Genomic DNA, 10,859 nt, shown 5'->3' on the forward strand with positions numbered 1-10,859 from the left:
TTCCAGCCGTCTCTGGCTCCTGGCGTGTGTTTCCATGGTGGGCTAAGCGTCTGCACGCATGTGGCAGGAGCAGGCCCACTGCCTGGGGAGGCAGCGGGTGGAGGCGGGGAGCAGCAGCGCTTTTCTTTCCACAGCCTGTGCGATAAACAGCTGGGTGTGGTCAGTGCTGTTTGTCCAGGAGAGGTGGTCCCTGAGGAGCTGTATTGTTACCCTAAGTGGACAGAGACGCTGTGTTCTCTGGCCAGCCCCTGGGGGTGGGCCAGGGAGGGCCAAGCCCGGCCCCCCACCCGGGATGGTCTCTGGGACCCGGCAGGGCTCCACGGCGGACTGCATCCAGGCCTCAGCCCCCTGGTCACAGGGGCTCTGGGAGCCTGCAGCCCTGCGGGGGGCTGGTCCAAGTGGCACTCAGTGGTCCACGGGGGTCTGAGAGGCCGCTCCTTCCTTCCCTCCCCACTCCACTTCCTGCCTTCTACCTCCAGCCGTTGGGTGGTACTCTGAGCAGAGGCAGTGATGCAGAGGTGGAGGCTTCCGGGAGTCACGTCTCTCATCAGTGATGAGTGGTCCCGTCAGCTCTATCGGTTTTGAGTCCTCCACATCTCCCCTGGGAACCAGCCACACCGTGAAGACCCTCCTGCCCAGGGACCCTCACATGAGGAAATTCCAGGTGGGACAGCCCTCTCTGCTCCCGTGGCCTCGAGCCTTGGCAGGGTGCGGTGCCTGTCTGACCCTGAGAGGGACTCTCGGCCTTGGAGATGCCCTGGTGCAGGTTCTGAGTACCAGGGCCCTGGGGCGTATGGAGGAAGCGGGCCCCACACCCGGAGAGGGAAGGCAGCTGGCACATGCTCAGGGGCTCAGGCTGAGCACCCCCTTCTTCCCTCACCCCTCTGCTGCCAGATCTCATCCCTGAGGTCATGGACACACACTGCCTCCAGAAAGGGTCAGAGCTCTTAGCAGGAGGCAGCCCAACTGGGGGATCATACCTCAGGTTTCTAAGTGAATCTGGGCAAGTCAGTGAACAGTTCACCTCCATTTCTCCATTTGTCAGATGGGTGTGAAGATCCCAGGTCAGCACTTAGCGACAAAAAGGTAAACGGCCGCTCTGCCTCTGCAGCTGAGGTGACAGCTGAGGGCTGCCCCATGTCCGCTGCCTGTCGGGGGCAGCATCTCCTCGGAGGAATTAGGGGAGCCCACTCCCCAGGGAGAGCCTGGGATAGAGCAGATAGCAGGGTAACCAAGCCAGTGCCCTTACCCATGGGTGGAGATGGAAGACCCAGGGGCATGGAAGCTTCCAGAGCTGAGTAATCATGACATGAGGTGTGGACCCGGTGAGTCAGGACTCCAGAGTCTTTCTTGTCTCCTAAACCTGTGTCAAAGTTTCGGCCAAGTCCAGACCAGCCAGCTGGACGGCTCTTCTGCATCCTTTCAGACCCAGGGGAGACCAGCCCTGTGACAAGGAGTGGAAACCAACCGTGGTGGGCATCTTCCATCGGCATTTTTCTTTTTCTTCCCTGTGGTCACACACATGTCCCCAAGGAGCTTTGGTAGTGCAGGAATCTCCTTTCCACCTCGACTGCCCTGCCACCTCCAGCTGCCTCAGTCTCTGGGGCGGGACACTTTTTGAGCTGGTCCGGGAAGGCCTTGCCAGGAGAACTGTGCCCAGGGCAGGCAGGAGGACACATACTGGGAGCCAGAGACCCCAGTGACGGGACAAGCCACCATGGAGGGAAAGGCTCCAGTCACGGTAGCCTCTTGCTCTGAGGGCCAAGTCACCTGTCTCCCTGGCTGCCCAGCTATGGGGTGGATGGGTGGCATCGTTGTGGGATCTAGCAGGCCGGGCTGTGTTCCGCCCGTCTCCCAGGGTTTGTCCCACCTTCAGGAAAGCTGCAAAGGGAAGAGGAATTCATGGGATGCTGAAAGAAGGAAGTGTAAGGAGAGGCCTTTTAAAGATATTTTACCTCAAAGGGGGGAAAGCAGAGAGGGAAAGTGTGTATTTTATGAGGAGGAACAGAGTGGGTGATTCCTCCTCTCTAAAACATTTACACACACACCCCTCCCTTACCCTCTAATCCTTAGTTTTCCTGCCAACCCCCAGGGTAGGCTGGGGACCAGGCCAGGACTGTAATTATGGGGTGCACACCAGGGAGGGTCCCCCTCCAGCAGGACCTGGTGAAGGGGTCGGGCAACCTGGGGAGCCCCGACCCTCTGGCTGCTCCTGCTTCTCTCTCCTCTCTCCCCGACCTCGCTCCAGGCGGCACAGACCTGGAGCTGAGGCAGCCGCCGCCCCCTCCATCGCATCCAGCGGAGTTAGAGTGGTGGTGGTGCAGGCACATCTGCTTTCACGGTGCTCCTCGCGGCCTCCGTGCTCCCCGTGGCTTCCGTGCTCCCGGCAGCCCCTGGCTGCACTGAATTCCAAGCAGCAAAGATGACTCTTCTTAATGTTGCTGTTGTTCGCAGTACTTACCATGCTAATAGATTTAATTTTGAATAGTGTTTTCATTATTTCATCTATTATCTTAATTTTTACCCTGATGATAAGGCAAGTATTTTTACTTACCCCTGTTTTATAAAAGTCAGACTGAGGCACACAAAGATTTGCCTAAGCTCACATAACTGGTTAATAACAGGGTGGGCAGGTGAAGGACCTGGATGTGTATCAACCATGCCCATGCCATGGGCCTTCCCATCCAAATCTTTCCCTCATGTCCCTGGAGGAAATGCAGAGATAATCTTGCTGAACCCCAACATTGTCTTCTTTTCTGGGACTAGACCCTGCCTATAAATGTCTCCTTCCAGGTGCTGCAGCGATAAAGAATCTGCCTGTTGATATAGGAGACACAAGAGATTCAGGTTCAATCCATGGGTCTGGAAGATCCCCTGAAGGAAGAAATGGCAACCTGCTCTAGTGTTCTTGGTTGGAAAATTCCATGGACAGAGGAGCCTGGTGGGCTACAGTCCATGGGGCCTCAAAGAGTCAGACACGCCTGAGAATGGCACAGCAGTCCCTCCTTTTATTTTGAGATACTGTGAGCTTGGTAGGGTAGTCCTACATATGAGACAGGGGGTTATGGCCCCCTGGAGCAGACCACCCAGCTAGGGAGACTGATGCATAACAAGGCCGGCAGAGGGGAGGAGATGCCACAGAGGGCAAGTTCAGACAGCGGTGGATGCTTGGGGCCGTGGGATCTCACTACTTGCCTCTAAGCACTCAGGCCCACAGCTGCTCCCCTGGCTGCAACCCTCTGGCACCCCTGAGCTGTGGATGCCTGCCTGCACAGCTCTGCCTCCCAGACTTGGAGTGCTCTGAGCTCATCACTGGCACCAGCCACCCAAGTATCAGTGTGGTGGCTGGTGCCTGGGACGGTCTCTGACTGGGCCATTGTTCTTCATCTCTCCTCCCTTCCATGGACCTGTAGGCCAGAACATAAAGGCATTCCAGAATGTGTCCTCAGACCTTGCCCCTGCCCCCAAAGTCCTGGGCTTCTCACATGAGGGCCAAGGCCATGGGCTGGAAATAAGCATCCTCTTAGGCCCATCCGGTTGCCCCAGCCAAACCAGGCACCCCTCTCCGAGACTCTGGGCTCTTCAAGACCCGAGCATAGTCTAACCTGACAGTGTTCTGAAATGGGGCTACCATCCTTCCCAGCCAGCCGCGTCCGACTGCCCTGTGCTTTGAGAGCTCATCCTTCCCATGCCTGCATGTCATAGGGCAAGTGGTCTTGCTGGGGCCAAAGGGCTGCTGCTGCTGCAGGAGTTTGGGCCGGGGGACCCCCAGAAGGAGGAGGAAGGCTGGGCTTGGGGCCCAGACCCACGTCATGTGGGAAAGAGTAAGATTCTGGTTTTTGTGTGTGTTTAGATTCTAACCAGGATGGCCCGTGGGCCAGGGAGCCCAGGGCCTTGCCTGACCCTGCCTGTCATGCTATTGGCCTTTGAGGAGGGCCTGGGCCTCAGTTTTCTCGCTGGTGTGTAAGCTGTGGGCAGCTGGAGCTGCTTCCCAGTTGCTGAGTGAAGGAGATGGCAAGGCTTTCCTAGCACTCAAGGGACTCTAGCCAGCACAGGGGTGGTGAGAGGGCAACCTTTGCTGCGTCCTTGGCAACAGGACATTTAAAACTTACTCCACTTCCCAGAAAAAGTGCTCTGTAAACCAGAGCTTGAGGTAGCACAGGCCGGTGTCAGGGCAGTCCTCCCATGGGTGGGCAGTGGCCTTGGGCAAGTCCCTTCCTCTCCTGGGGCCTGAGCTTCCTTATTAATAAACAGGGATTTGGATTAGAAGGGCTTGCGATATTTTCTTGCAACTGCTGTATTTGACTTAGCTTAAGGTGTCACATGCGATGTGACCCTCTTGGGTCGTGAGAGTGTGGACCCTCCCCACTTCCTGAAAATCTTCCCAGTGATGGCCCCCAGCCAGACTGCCTGTGGGAGGGACAATCAGTCACAAAATTATTTATTTGGTTGTGCTGGGTCTTAACTGCAGCATGCAGGATCTTCAGTTGCAGCATTCAAACTCTTAGTTGCAGCATTTGGGATCTAGTTCCCTAACCAAGGATCAAACTTGGGCCCCCTGGATTGGGAGCTTGGAGTCTTAGCCTGGACCACTAGGGAAGTCCCAAGCACAATTTTGTTAGAAGCATTCTCAGAGAGTTCTCTGCCCCTAAATATTGCCTTCTGCAGCCTACTTGAGTTCCAGTTGTCTCTAGGAGGTCCCTGTTACATAGGTATGTAACTTGGGAGAAAAGAAGAGAAGCAAAAGGCAAAGGGGAAAGGGAAAGATACACCCAACTGAATGCAGAGTTCCAGAGGATAGCAACGAGAGACAAGAAAGCCTTCTTAAGTGAACAATGCAAAGAAATAGAGGAAACCAATGGGAAAGACTAGCAATCTCTTCGAGAAAATTGGAGATATCAAGGGAATATTTCATGTAAGCATGGGTACAATAAAGCACAGAAACAGTAAGGAAAATTAGAAAAAAAAAAAAAAAAGAAACAGTAAGGACCTAATAGAAGCAGAAGAAATTAAGAAGAGATGGCCAGAATATACAGAAGAACTATATGAAAAAAAGTCTTAGGAACTGGATAACCACAATGGTGTAGTCACTAACCTAGAGCCAGACGTCCTGGTGTGTGAAGTCAGATGGGCCTTAGGAAGCATTACTACGAACAAAGCTAGTGGAAGTGATGGAATTCCAGCTGATGCTGTGAAAGTGCTGCACTCAATATGCCAGCAAATTTGGCAAACTCAACAGTAGCCACAGGACTGGAACAGGTCAGTTTTCATTCCAATCCCAAAGAAAGGCAATGCCAAAGAATGTTCAGACTTCTGTACAATTGTGCTCATTTCACATGCTAGTAAGGTTATGCTCAAAATCCTTCAAGCTAAGCTTCAGCAGTATATGAACTGAGAACTTCCAGATGTACAAACTGGGTTTAGAAAAGTCAGAAACCAGAGATCAAATTACCAACATTTGTTGCATCATAGAGAAAGCAAGGGAATTCCAGAAAAACATCTATTCTGCTTCACTGACTATGCTAAAGCCTTTGACTGTGTGGATCACAACAAACTGGACAATTCTTAGATGAGAATACCAGACCACCTTACCTGTCTCCTGAGACACCTGTATGCAAGTCAAGAAGCAACAGTTAGAACTGGACGTGGAAATTAAAAGATGCTTGTTCCTTGGCAGGAAAGCTTTGAGAAACTAGACAGCATATTAAAAAGCAGAGACATCACTTTTTGGACAAAGGTCCATGTAGTCAAAGCTATGGTTTTTCCAGTAGCCATGTAGGGTTGTGACAGTTGGACCATAAAGAAGGCTGAGTGTCGAAGAATTGATGCTTTTGCGTTGTGGTATTGAAGAAGACTCTTGAAAGTCCCTTGGACTGCAAGGAGATCAAATTAGTCAATCCTAAAGGGAATCAATCCTGAATATTCATTGGAAGGACTGATGGTGAAGCTGAAGCTCCAATACTTTGGCCACCTGATGTAAAGAGCAACTCATTGGAAAATACCCTGATGCCGGGAAAGATTGACGGCAAAAGGAGAAGGGGTGGCAGAGAATGAGGGCAAAAGGAGAAGGGGTGGCAGAGAATGAGATGGTTAGATAGCACCACCCACTCAATAGACATGAGTTTGAGGGGACTCTGGGAGATAGTGAAGGACAGGGGGTCCTGGAGTGCTGCAGTCCATGAGGTCACAAAGAGTTGGAAAGACTTAGCAACTGAACAACAAACTTGGGAGGATTCTGATGGTCAAGATTGTAGTGAATACTTCTAATGGTCACTTTAAGGGGGAGAATAGGAAAGGAAGAGCCTAAAGCAATGGCATAAGGGGAATGTTCATGACAGAGGGCCAAGGGCAGGTCCAGAGTATGACTTAGGGAATATGGCAGAATCCTCCGGGGTGATAGTTGGATGGAGAAGTGGGTGGCAAGCTCCATCTGCTCAGCTTCACTGGGACCAGGCCCTGGGGGGCAACCTGTGTGCTGGAGGTAGAGCACTGGATTCTGGAGGCCACCCTTCTTTGTCCCTCTTCTTGGGTTTTGTCCCTCTTCTGGGCCAGGTAACTGTTGGGAATCTCATCAACAGCCAAGGCTCAGGAGGCCAGAGCTGTGCATTGTTCCCACTGAAGTGCTCAGATTCCCACAGCACAAAGCTCAGTTCCCCAGGCTGCAGCCGGACCCCCAGAAAATAGGTGGTCACCTTTGGCAAACAAACCAGGTGATGGTGTGACTCATTAAAGTGTCATCCCCAAGACTTGAAAGTACTCAAATGTACAATTTGAGAATGTAAATTTATTTTTGAAATTATTTTTTAAAATCACCTTATAGAGAATTCTCTGGTGGTCCAGTAGTTAGGACTCCTGGCTTCCCCTGCATGGGCACAGATTTGATCCCTGATCGGGGCTTCTCATGGAGAAGGCAGTGGCACCCCACTCCAGTACTCTTGCCTGGAAAATCCCATGGACGGAGGAGCCTGCTAGGCTGCAGTCCGTGGGGTCGCAAAGAGTCAGATATGACTGAGCGACTTCACTTTCACTTTTCACTTTCATGCATCGGAGAAGGAAATGGCAACCCACTCCAGTATTCTTGCCTAGAGAATCCCAGGGACTGAGGAGCCTGGTGGGCTGCCGTCTATGGGGTCGCACAGAGTCGGACACGACTGAAGTGACTTAGCAGCAGCAGCAGCAGCAGCAGCAGGGCTTCTCAGGTGGAACAAGTGGTAAAGAACCTGTCTGTCAGTGCAGGAGACATAAGAGACGCAGGTTCCATCCCTGGGTCAGGAAGATCCCCTGGAGGAGGGAATAGCAACCCACTCCAGTATTCTTGCCTGGAGAATCCTATGGACAGAGGAGCCTGGAGGGCTAGTCTATAGGGTGCCGAAGAGTTAGACACGATTGAAGCAACTGAGCACGCACGCAGGGAATTAAGGTTCCACAAGCTATGTGGCAAGGCCAAAAAAAAAAAAAATCACCTAATGGAAAGATTAGATTAGAAAAATTACCTCAAACAAAAAGAAAAATTGCTTCAGGTCATTTTTTCAGAGAGACCTTCCCTAAGCATCCATGTAAATTAGATTCTATGTGGACCTATTTTTATAAGGGAAAAATAATGTTTACTTTATTAAGAACATAATCCAGCAAAGGAAGCAGAGACAATCACAGTCACTAGTTCACCCTGGTCACACAGGGGAGGTGGCAGGGCTCATATCAGGACCCTTACCTCCTTTGCCATCTCTACAATAATCATTTTGGTCAGAAATCCAAAGTTGGAGTGTCACTCTTTGGGGAAACAGGGCCATCATGTAGGTTGGCTTCCTGTTGCCTTTGCTCAAGTAAGCGCTGTGTGTCCTGTTTCCCAATTGTCTTGTTTCCACACTCACAGCCCCTTTTCACGGCCCATTCCCATGCTTAACCAGACACATTTCAGAGAGAACGCTCGGGCTCTGTTACAAATAGAGCTGTCTGCTTGGACCTGCTCTCCAATCTTTTTTCTCTACCCTCCTTCTCTCAGTACATCCCTACAGGGCAGGTCAGTAGGCTGTTAGGGAAGAGGAATCTGTAAGGAGTGAAAAGGAGCAACAGTTTCTCCAAAGTCCCCTGAAACAAGCTTCGAGTCCTCCTGGTTCCCCTTGAAATCTTCTGGTGGAAGAGCTGTGAGATCTAGCTCTTATGTTCAAGGTCCTCTATGTCTGGAGGGCTTTTGTCTTCTTTTTTGATTTGGGCTGTGGGCTTCCCAGGTAGTAAAGGACTTGCCTTCCAAAGCAGGAGATGTAAGAGACTTGGGTTCCGTCACTGGGTCGGGAAGATCCCCTGGAGGAGGACATGACAACCCACTCCAGTATTCTTGCTTGGAGAATCCCATGGACAGAGGAGCCTGGTGGGCTGCAGTCCATGGGGTCGAAAAGAGTGAGGCACCCTAGTACGCATGCACTAGTCCTGGCTGGCTTGGGAGGGGCTTCCATTTTCATGGGCGCTTTCTTTTTCTGGGCGAGCCAGCTCTGCTGTGCTTCCCACACAGTAATGTTGGCATGTGCACTGGACACCTGCTTCTTGAGGTGGTTCTGCGTGATCAGCCGTTCGTCTATCACAGCCCCAACCACCCGATGCCTCAGTCTCCACTCCAGGTTCAACATCAGCCCCCACTTGAACAGCTTCTTCTTCAGCTCCATTCACAGCCTGTTGATCTTTCCTCCAGGGGAACACCCATGGCTGTGCTTCGAGGCCAAACCTTTTTTTTTTTTTTTTTTTAAAAGCACACACTTCCCTGGTCTTGCTATGTGCCTGATACTGTTTTAAGACTTGGCAAATACTGACTCATTCAGTTTCACAACCTATCCTGTAAGGTATTCTTACTAGGAGAAACCAAGGCCCAGAAAGGTCAGGGAACTCACCCAAGGTTGTACAGCTTGTGACTAGCAGAGCTGGGATTCAGACCCAGGCGGCCTGGCTTAGAACCAGTGGCCTCAGCATGGTGCCCTGCTGGCTTCAATCCGAGCTTTCGGTGCACTCTGTCTGTCGTCCTGTATGACGCTGAGAACACACCCATGGTCCGCTTGGCTTGGCATAATGGAGTGCATGCTCAGATGAATGAGGAAGGGGCAAACTGCCCATCGTTCAACTACCTCAACACAGTAATTATGAAATTTTACCAGATTGCAGATCTCCACGCCCTGGGTTGGGAACTGCTCCTGCCAGTCCTGTCATCATCATTGTGAGGATAGAGCAGCTGGCAGTGCCAACACACCTGGGGCGAGAGGTGGGCAGGGTGCCTTATGCCTGCACCTGGTTCCTGGTCGGCTTCCGCCCAGCACTCTGCCTTGATCTTGCCCTTGCTCACTCCCCCGTTGTCTCTCCAAGCCTCCTTATCCCTGTCTGCTGTCTCATCCACCTCTCTTTGTTCCCATCTGTGCCCCCAGATCTCTCCGAAGCCACTGGGGTTCGGGGATGTGAAAAGGTTTTATTTTACAGTCACTAGCAAGCAGTATAAAATAAACATTAGCACAGTTGGCAAAAAGTGCAGGCAGCTGATTATTTGGAATTCAAAAAAGTGGGATAAAGTTGAATGACCTCCATGGTGGATTCAGAATTTGCTGGAATCCTGAGTTCTAGCCAGTCCCTGCACCGGCTGCCCCTTTGCCAAGGAGTGGTTTGGGGCTTTGGGTCCCCCCCAGGTTTCCATTAGTCCCAGATGAAAATAGTGCTTGCTATGACAAAACAACTACAAAGTGAATCCCTACACCCATGAGCCCTCCCACGCTCTCCCCCAGGACTGACTCTGGACCCTTCAGAGCCACTGGAGGAAGCCATTTGTTCTGTCGTGTCATCGTCTTCCCTTGGGCCTTTATCACAGTGAGGCTGGAAGGCTCAGTCTGCTCATTCATTCACTCCTCATTCACTGATTCATTGATGGTCCCAGGCGCAAGTTGACCTAATCCAATACTCACTGGGTGGGCAATACAAAGCAGTAGCGGGGACCCACGACACAGAGTTCCTAGATCAAGGGACTTCAGAGGCCAGCTGAAGAAACAACCTGTACAGATGAAGAGGTAAATGGAAGGGCAGCGGTTAACCCCCACTCCACTGGCAGCACTGTCTATAAGATGTGATGTGTTTCAAAGGCACACGTGACAAATAGTAAGAACTGAGTCCATAGGCAGGAGTGGAGGAGGAAGTCAGGCTTTGTGGAAGGGTGGATTTGTTCTGGGGCTGGCGGATGAGTAGGAGATGGACAGCAGATGAGTGGGGAGGAGGGCATTCTAGGCAGAGTACCAGGATATGGCGTAGCTGGTAGAACCAGATTTATAGCTTGGGTACATCACGGTACGAATGGGCCAGGTGGCATGTCTGACGAATATGCCTAGGGCCGGTGGTGAATGTGATGCTGAATGTCAAGGATGCCCGTGAACTTAAAAAAAAAAAAAATTCCTGGAAACCCAACTGTGGTACATAGCATGCAAACCAATGTGGGAGAAAAGCACTCATGGACCCATTCTAAGACACTCTCAGTGAGAGGAAACTACAGATTAATGTGGCCCACAAGTAATGAGATGGGGGCTGCCATCCTGGGGGCACTCCCAGGTCACAGTTGGGGGAAGGCTGGAGATCCAGCATCTTCTGGTGCCAGGGTCCCCTCAGTAAGTGACTCCAGGCCTCACCTGTGCTGAGCCAGCTGCAGGGTCCATCCAGACTCTGGTCCTGGGCTGCAGTGATTTGGCCTCAGTTTCAGAAAGGACAAGGGAGGTGGGACAGGTGTTTAAGGCACATCTCCCAACCTTTCTGTGCCTCAGTTTCCTCACCTGTAAAATGAGGGTAACAGTGGTACCTCGGGCTTCCCTGGTGGCTCAGATGGTAAAGAATCTGCTTGCAAC

The 10,859-nt window shown here is 51.7% G+C and overlaps 1 pseudogene; it reads right to left on the minus strand.

Annotated features, from left to right (window-relative positions):
* Nucleotides 1-7,555: 7,555 nt before the first annotated feature.
* Nucleotides 7,556-9,037, minus strand: LOC139183027 (uncharacterized protein C11orf98-like; annotated as a pseudogene).
* Between the last annotated feature and the right edge of the window lie 1,822 nt (nt 9,038-10,859).

Source organism: Bos indicus, chromosome 5, assembly GCF_029378745.1.
Source record: "Bos indicus isolate NIAB-ARS_2022 breed Sahiwal x Tharparkar chromosome 5, NIAB-ARS_B.indTharparkar_mat_pri_1.0, whole genome shotgun sequence".
In the NCBI taxonomy this organism is placed as follows: Eukaryota; Metazoa; Chordata; class Mammalia; order Artiodactyla; family Bovidae; genus Bos; species Bos indicus.